This window comes from Oncorhynchus keta, chromosome 10 (genome assembly GCF_023373465.1).
Source record: "Oncorhynchus keta strain PuntledgeMale-10-30-2019 chromosome 10, Oket_V2, whole genome shotgun sequence".
NCBI classification, from domain to species: domain Eukaryota; kingdom Metazoa; phylum Chordata; class Actinopteri; order Salmoniformes; family Salmonidae; genus Oncorhynchus; species Oncorhynchus keta.
Window position 1 is genome coordinate 76,669,387 of NC_068430.1, and position 9,058 is coordinate 76,678,444.

A 9,058-nucleotide genomic window follows, 5' to 3' on the forward strand; every position below is an offset into this window, starting at 1 on the left:
CAGCCATCTGTCTCAGTGCTACTGTAGTTATGACTGGACCAACCAGCAGTCTGTCTCCTTGCTACTGTAGTTATGACTGGACCAACCAGCCGTCTGTCTCAGTGCTACTGTAGTTATGACTGGACCAACCAGCCATCTGTCTCAGTGCTACTGTAGTTATGACTGGACCAACCAGCAGTCTGTCTCCTTGCTACTGTAGTTATGACTGGACCAACCAGCCGTCTGTCTCAGTGCTACTGTAGTTATGACTGGACCAACCAGCCATCTGTCTCAGTGCTACTGTAGTTATGACTGGACCAACCAGCAGTCTGTCTCCTTGCTACTGTAGTTATGACTGGACCAACCAGCCGTCTGTCTCAGTGCTACTGTAGTTATGACTGGACCAACCAGCCATCTGTCTCCTTGCTACTGTAGTTATGACTGGACCAACCAGCCGTCTGTCTCAGTGCTACTGTAGTTATGACTGGACCAACCAGCCGTCTGTCTCAGTGCTACTGTAGTTATGACTGGACCAACCAGCCATCTGTCTCCTTGCTACTGTAGTTATGACTGGACCAACCAGCCGTCTGTCTCAGTGCTACTGTAGTTATGACTGGACCAACCAGCCGTCTGTCTCAGTGCTACTGTAGTTATGACTGGACCAACCAGCCGTCTGTCTCAGTGCTACTGTAGTTATGACTGGACCAACCAGCCATCTGTCTCCTTGCTACTGTAGTTATGACTGGACCAACCAGCCATCTGTCTCAGTGCTACTGTAGTTATGACTGGACCAACCAGCCATCTGTCTCAGTGCTACTGTAGTTATGACTGGACCAACCAGCCATCTGTCTCCTTGCTACTGTAGTTATGACTGGACCAACCGGCCGTCTGTCTCAGTGCTACTGTAGTTATGACTGGACCAACCAGCCGTCTTTCTCCTTGCTACTGTAGTTATGACTGGACCAACCAGTCGTCTGTCTCCTTGCTACTGTAGCTATGACTGGACCAACCAGCCGTCTGCCTCCTTGCTACTGTAGTTATGACTGGACCAACCAGCCGTCTGTCTCAGTGCAACTGTAGTTATGACTGGACCTACCAGCCATCTGTCTCCTTGCTACTGTAGTTATGACTGGACCAACCAGCCGTCTGCCTCCTTGCTACTGTAGTTATGACTGGACCAACCAGCCGTCTGTCTCAGTGCTACTGTAGTTATGACTGGACCAACCAGCCATCTGCCTCCTTGCTACTGTAGTTATGACTGGACCAACCAGCCGTCTGTCTCAGTGCTACTGTAGTTATGACTGGACCAACCAGCCGTCTGGCTCCTTGCTACTGTAGTTATGACTGGACCAACCAGCAGTCTGTCTCAGTGCTACTGTAGTTATGACTGGACCAACCAGCCGTCTGTCTCCTTGCTACTGTAGTTATGACTGGACCAACCAGCCGTCTGTCTCCTTGCTACTGTAGTTATGACTGGACCAACCAGCCGTCTGCCTCCTTGCTACTGTAGTTATGACTGGACCAACCAGCCGTCTGACTCCTTGCTACTGTAGTTATGACTGGACCAACCAGCCATCTGACTCCTTGCTACTGTAGTTATGACTGGACCAACCAGCCATCTGTCTCCTTGCTACTGTAGTTATGACTGGACCAACCAGCCATCTGTCTCTTTGCTACTGTAGTTATGACTGGACCAACCAGCCATCTGTCTCCTTGCTACTGTAGTTATGACTGGACCAACCAGCCATCTGTCTCAGTGCTACTGTAGTTATGACTGGACCAACCAGCCGTCTGTCTCAGTGCTACTGTAGTTATGACTGGACCAACCAGCCGTCTGACTCCTTGCTACTGTAGTTATGACTGGACCAACCAGCCGTCTGTCTCAGTGCTACTGTAGTTATGACTGGACCAACCAGCCGTCTGTCTCAGTGCTACTGTAGTTATGACTGGACCAACCAGCCATCTGTCTCCTTGCTACTGTAGTTATGACTGGACCAACCAGCCATCTGTCTCTTTGCTACTGTAGTTATGACTGGACCAACCAGCCATCTGTCTCAGTGCTACTGTAGTTATGACTGGACCAACCAGCCGTCTGTCTCAGTGCTACTGTAGTTATGACTGGACCAACCAGCCATCTGTCTCCTTGCTACTGTAGTTATGACTGGACCAACCAGCCGTCTGTCTCCTTGCTACTGTAGTTATGACTGGACCAACCAGCCGTCTGTCTCAGTGCTACTGTAGTTATGACTGGACCAACCAGCCATCTGTCTCAGTGCTACTGTAGTTATGACTGGACCAACCAGCCATCTGTCTCAGTGCTACTGTAGTTATGACTGGACCAACCAGCAGTCTGTCTCCTTGCTACTGTAGTTATGACTGGACCAACCAGCCGTCTGTCTCAGTGCTACTGTAGTTATGACTGGACCAACCAGCCATCTGTCTCAGTGCTACTGTAGTTATGACTGGACCAACCAGCAGTCTGTCTCCTTGCTACTGTAGTTATGACTGGACCAACCAGCCGTCTGTCTCAGTGCTACTGTAGTTATGACTGGACCAACCAGCCGTCTGTCTCCTTGCTACTGTAGTTATGACTGGACCAACCAGCCGTCTGTCTCAGTGCTACTGTAGTTATGACTGGACCAACCAGCCGTCTGTCTCAGTGCTACTGTAGTTATGACTGGACCAACCAGCCGTCTGTCTCAGTGCTACTGTAGTTATGACTGGACCAACCAGCCGTCTGTCTCAGTGCTACTGTAGTTATGACTGGACCAACCAGCCATCTGTCTCAGTGCTACTGTAGTTATGACTGGACCAACCAGCAGTCTGTCTCCTTGCTACTGTAGTTATGACTGGACCAACCAGCCGTCTGTCTCAGTGCTACTGTAGTTATGACTGGACCAACCAGCCATCTGTCTCAGTGCTACTGTAGTTATGACTGGACCAACCAGCCGTCTGTCTCAGTGCTACTGTAGTTATGACTGGACCAACCAGCCGTCTGTCTCCTTGCTACTGTAGTTATGACTGGATAAACAGATGAAGGGGAGAGAGAATGAGGGAATGGGAGGGGAGGAGGAGAAACATCATTTTCATCAGGATTATCGTCACATCTGTGGAAAAAGCCCCGGGCGGTGTCCCAAATGCACCCTATTCCCTATAGTGCACTGTGGGCCCTAGCCGACAGTGATAGAGTGCCATTTGGGACACAGACCAGTGTTTACAGATTCTGAGGGCTGAGAACCAGAGGTGGCTCTCCTTTGACTCGCTCTCGCCAGGAAATGTAGGTAGCGCCGCCGCCCCTCTCTCTGATGAATCATGTATTCGTCTCCGTCATTCCTCCCACTTGGTTAAATTGTTTGTTAGCAGTGTGTTTTCCCACTTGTGTGTGCGTTTTCACCCCACAGACGAGACAGAGAGACGTGTGTGTGTGTGTTTCACCGCAGGCGAGAGAAAGACAGAAATTTACTGCTATTAACCAGGAAATGTCTTGTTTGTTTATTAATAAACACATTAGAGAAGATATCTGCAGCATGTAGCATATGGGTTTGTTTTTTTGTACAATATATTTATTGGCATTTCTTTTTTTTTTTTTTTTCATCAAAATATGACACAGATAGTGCCCCGTTATTCCTTCCACCTACACAAAACACCATGCTACATGGGGGCACATCGTGCAAAACCCTTCCCTCCCCAATACAGAAACACCCCCCTCCCTCCCCTCTACCGGTATTAGCCTCACTGATTAACAACAACAAAAGAAACTGAATGACCTTCACATTCCATGCTAGAAAATACATTATTCAACACACATCTGCTTGCTTGACGGAGTGTCACTCTTCCATATAATAGCTGTGCATTTATTGGCTGCTACGACTGCCAGTTTAATGAATCTGGTTTTGCTACAAATATTAACTGGTGGAACAGAATCATCTCCAAGAAGAATAAGGGAAGGTACTGTCATATTAGTGACCTGTGATAAGATCTGAATGTCTTTCCAATAATTGCTTAGTTCAGGGCAGAACAACAACATGTGCATCAGTGTCCCCACTCCCGTGTTACACCTTGGGCAACATGTTGAATATGTACAATTGATCTTATCCAGTCTCTCTGGTGTAAAGTAGACCCTATTTAAAAAAAAAATGAATTGCATCAACTTGTGCCTTGTGTTAAATGAAAGACGCTGAGCATCTAAAAAGAGCTTTCTCCATTTCTTATCCTCAAAAATGAGACCAAGATCATCATGCCACTTCATGCAAGCTTTCAGATGTTCATCGTTCCCCAACAGAGCTTGAAGACCAGAGAACATGTAGGAAATGAAACCTTTTGCCCCTTTCCTCTCCAGCCACAGTTTATCAGTTTTAGGTTTCCTCATGGGCTGAATCCTACCTCCCTGCTGAGTGGCAATGTAATGCCTAACCTGTAGGTACTTGAAGAAATGCGTTTGAAGTAACTGAAAATGAGATGCCAGTTGTTGAAAGGATAGTAGTTCACCTTCTCTTTAGAGATTACCAAATGTTTTAATTCCTTTGTTGAACCAAGAAAATGTAGTACCATCTCTCAGGGCTTTGGGTAAGATGGGGTTATTATAGAAATGTGTTTGTTCATATAGATCTAAGCTCTTCTGTTTGTTTAGACTTCAATCCATATATTTAAAGGGTTTTTAATGAAAGGGTTGTTTATGAGACCTATCAAAGCTTTAGATGGGCTAATATAAGATATAGATGCCAATGTAGCAGGGGTCAGACACTCCTCCTCTTTCTGTCTCCAAGAGGGTGAACTTGTTGTTGTATCTTGCCATATCCACACAGTTTAACTGAGATGCCCAGTAATACAACTGGAGGTCAGGTAGAGTGAGTCCTCCTTCTGAGTATGGTTTGCATAAAGTTGTGAGTTTCACTCTGGGTGGGTTTCATTTTCCACGGAAATGAAGAAATCTTCCTATTAAGTTGTTTTAAAAAAATGTTGGAAATAGCAAAGGGCAAGGTTTGAAAAAGGTACAAGAATTTTGGTAATATATTCATCTTTACACAATTGACCCGCCCAATAAGAGAAATTGGTAAATCCCGCCATCTATCCAATTCTTCCCCAACCTTTTTGAGAAGTGGAGTATAGTTCAGTTGATATGTCTTAATAATTTCAGAGGGAATTTGCAATCCAAAATATGTCATTTTCTGTGGTTTCCAAGAAAACAGTTGGTCTAAGATATGGTTCTGCATAGCTGCCCTGTTACTAGGCCTAATTATACTCTTCAATAGGTTTATTTTATATCCTGAAAAGGTCCCATATTCTTTCAGGATGTCAACTAATGCTCGGAGTCTAATTTCTGGTTTAGTGAGGTAAAGTAACATGTCATCGGCATATAGCGAGACCAGATGTTCAGGCCCACCTATACAAACACCATGGATGGATGAGATCTAAAAGCTTCTGCCAGTGGCTATACAGCCAAAGACAAAAAGGAGAGGACTAGCGGGACAACCCTGTCTTGTGCCACGTGATAAAGAGAACTTTGAGGAAACGTTTCCATTAGTCAGGATCTGAGCTACCGGACATTTGTACAGTAATCTAATCAGACCAACATACTTAGGTCCAATATTCATCCTCTGTAGAATTTCAAACAGGTAGTTCCATTCTATGCGGTCATAATGAAGCCCCCTCTACAGATTCTTGGTCATTCTCTACATAACGCAGAATATTAAATAATCTTCTGATATTATCAGGAGATGAACGGTTTCTTACAAAGCCTGTTTGGTCCATATCAACCAAGTCCGGAGCCTGTTTGGTCCATATCAACCAAGTCCGGAGCCTGTTTGGTCCATATCAACCAAGTCCGGAGCCCGTTTGGTCCATATCAACCAAGTCCGGAAGAAACGTATCCAGTCTAAGAGCGATGAGTTTCGCAAGAATCTTATATGAAGTGTTCAATAGAGATATTGGTCTATACGACCCACAAAGCAGAGGATCTTTCCCAGGTTTTGACAAAACTGTGATCAGTGCCTGGTCAAGTGTGTCTGGGAGCTTTTCTGTCTCTATGGCATAATTAAACATACTGCAAAAAGGCTAAATTAGTTTGGGTAAAAAGGATCGATAGAAATCAATAGGGAATCCGTCTAACCCTGGTGATTTTCCCCCAGCGGTGTTGAAAATGGATTCCCTAATTTCCTCTGACGTAATCTCTTTCTCCAAGTGCTTTCTATCCTCATCAGTTAAAGTTTGTACATTGAGTTTGTTCAAAAACCCATACATTGTGGCAGGGGAATCTCCTTCAGACTTGTACAATGTTCCATAAGACTCCCTGAAGACTAGATGAATTTGCTCAGGACTGTGAACAACTGTTATTGGGTAGCTTAATAAAGCTGATAACTCTACTTGCTTTTTTTGTTTTGTTCTCCTAAGAGCATGTTCCACTTTATGGATCGCCAGTGTGTTATATTCCAATCGCTTTGAGTCTAATTTTTTGTAGAGTTGATTCGTCAAATGTTACACTGTGTTAATTTTCCAGATCTCTGATTTCATTCTCCAACGAATTTACTTGAGCCTTATACATCTTACGTGCACCTGAACTAAAGGATATGATTTGCCCCCTCAGATATGCAAGGAGAGCTTCCCATAAAATTAGGGGGGAGGCAGAGTTGTTATTGGTGCTAAAAAATATGTCTATATGAGTGTTGAGAAATGTTACAAATGTGGGATTATTTAGTAAATATGTGCCAAACCTCCATCTTCTTGAGGGTGGCTGTGCTCTAGTGACTGTTACTGAAGCCAGCAGGGCAGAATGATCTGATATACATCTTGGTAAGTACTTACACCCAGTAGTTAAACTTCCCTTGGCTGTAGGAATAAAAAAATAAGTCAATTCTAGAGTAACTGTTATGGCCATGGTAGTAAAATGAGTATTCTTTAACCTTTTGCTTGTGAAATCTCCATAAGTCTACAAGTTCAAAGTGTTTAATTTCTGTTCTTAACATGTTAGCTGCCTGTGTGAGGTTGATACTATTAGAGGAAGATCTATCACTGGAAGGGTCCAGTACCAAGTTAAAATCCCCTGCCATTATTATCTCTGATGATGGGCACCTTAACTTCAAAAAGATTTCTTGGTAAATTTTAGGATCATCATGGTTAGGCCCATACACATTCACAATGGTAATTGGCTCAGTGTTAATGAAACCTTAAATGATCACAAACCTAACCCCTTTGTCTTTAATCTGAGATTGTATCTGAAAGGGGCAATGCTTATTAATGAGTATGGCCACCCCTCTTGCCCGAGAGGTGAAAGATGAATAGTACACTTGACCCACCCACTCTCTCTTCAGTCTATCATGCTCAGTCAGTCGGGTGTGTCTCCTGAAGAAGAGCTATATCAACCTTATGCTGATTTAGATAATTCAGAATGTGTTTGCGCTTGACTGGGCATTTAGTACCCCTAATGTTAAGTGACTGGGCATTTAGTACCCCTAATGTTAAGTGACTGGGCATTTAGTACCCCTAATGTTAACTGACTGGGCATTTAGTACCCCTAATGTTAAGTGACTGGGCATTTAGTACCCCTAATGTTAAGTGACTGGGCATTTAGTACCCCTAATGTTAAGTGACTGGGCATTTAGTACCCCTAATGTTAAGTGACTGGGCATTTAGTACCCCTAATGTTAAGTGACTGGGCATTTAGTACCCCTAATGTTAAGTGACTGGGCATTTAGTACCCCTAATGTTAAGTGACTGGGCATTTAGTACCCCTAATGTTAAGTGACTGGGCATTTAGTACCCCTAATGATAAGTGACTGGGCATTTGGTACCCCTAATGTTAAGTGACTGGGCATTTAGTACCCCTAATGTTAAGTGACTGGGCATTTAGTACCCCTAATGTTAAGTGACTGGGCATTTAGTACCCCTAATGTTAAGTGACAGGGCATTTAGTACCTTAATGTTAAGTGACTGGGCATTTAGTACCCCTAATGTTAAGTGACTGGGCATTTAGTACCCCTAATGTTAAGTGACTGGGCATTTAGTACCCCTAATGTTAAGTGACTGGGCATTTAGTACCCCTAATGTTAAGTGACTGGGCATTTAGTACCCCTAATGTTAAGTGACTGGGCATTTAGTACCCCTAATGTTAAGTGACTGGGGATTTAGTACCCCTAATGTTAAGTGACTGGGCATTTAGTACCCCTAATGTTAAGTGACTGGGCATTTAGTACCCCTAATGTTAAGTGACTGGGCATTTAGTACCCCTAATGTTAAGTGACTGGGCATTTAGTACCCCTAATGTTAAGTGACTGGGCATTTAGTACCCCTAATGTTAAGTGACTGGGCATTTAGTACCCCTAATGTTAAGTGACTGGGCATTTAGTACCCCTAATGTTAAGTGACTGGGCATTTAGTACCCCTAATGTTAAGTGACTGGGCATTTAGTACCCCTAATGTTAAGTGTCATAAATGTATAGTTAGGTGCCGACATCTTTAAATAAAATAAGAAATAGAGAAAAGGAAATGAACAAAATAGCTTTGAGTAAATACAACGTGTACAAAATGAAATGATGAAAGTATAAAGTAGTAAACATCTCGTGAGCTAAAACCCTGACCCTACCACAAACCCACCAAACCCCCTCCCCAACTGAGGGAGTTAAAGAACCCATATCCTTAGACGCTGTATGGAATTAGAAGTGTATTGACTGTTCCTTGTAGCATGAAAATATTGTTAGTCAAGTAACAAAATACAATTTGATTACAACAATTTTGACCGGACTATTTAGCCCAACTTGAGCATTTCTCTCTCAAAAAAACAAAAAACAACTCTGGTGCGTTCATAGTCACCAACGGAGCCTACCCGCACACCCATATATCAACCAATCAGCATTCCCCAAAGCGCCCTGAAACCTGTGCCGCTCGGCAACAAAAGCAATGACCACAAACGCACCCCAGCAAGTCAGGAAAAAAGACATCAAACTATGATGTATAAATGAAGACCTTTACCAGACGATAAATATCATCTTTCAAATATAAAATAGGGACAAGTAGTTAAACAATCACCATCCTCCTGAGTTCACCCTCCCCCAAAACGATTATATATACACACATGTATGCACAT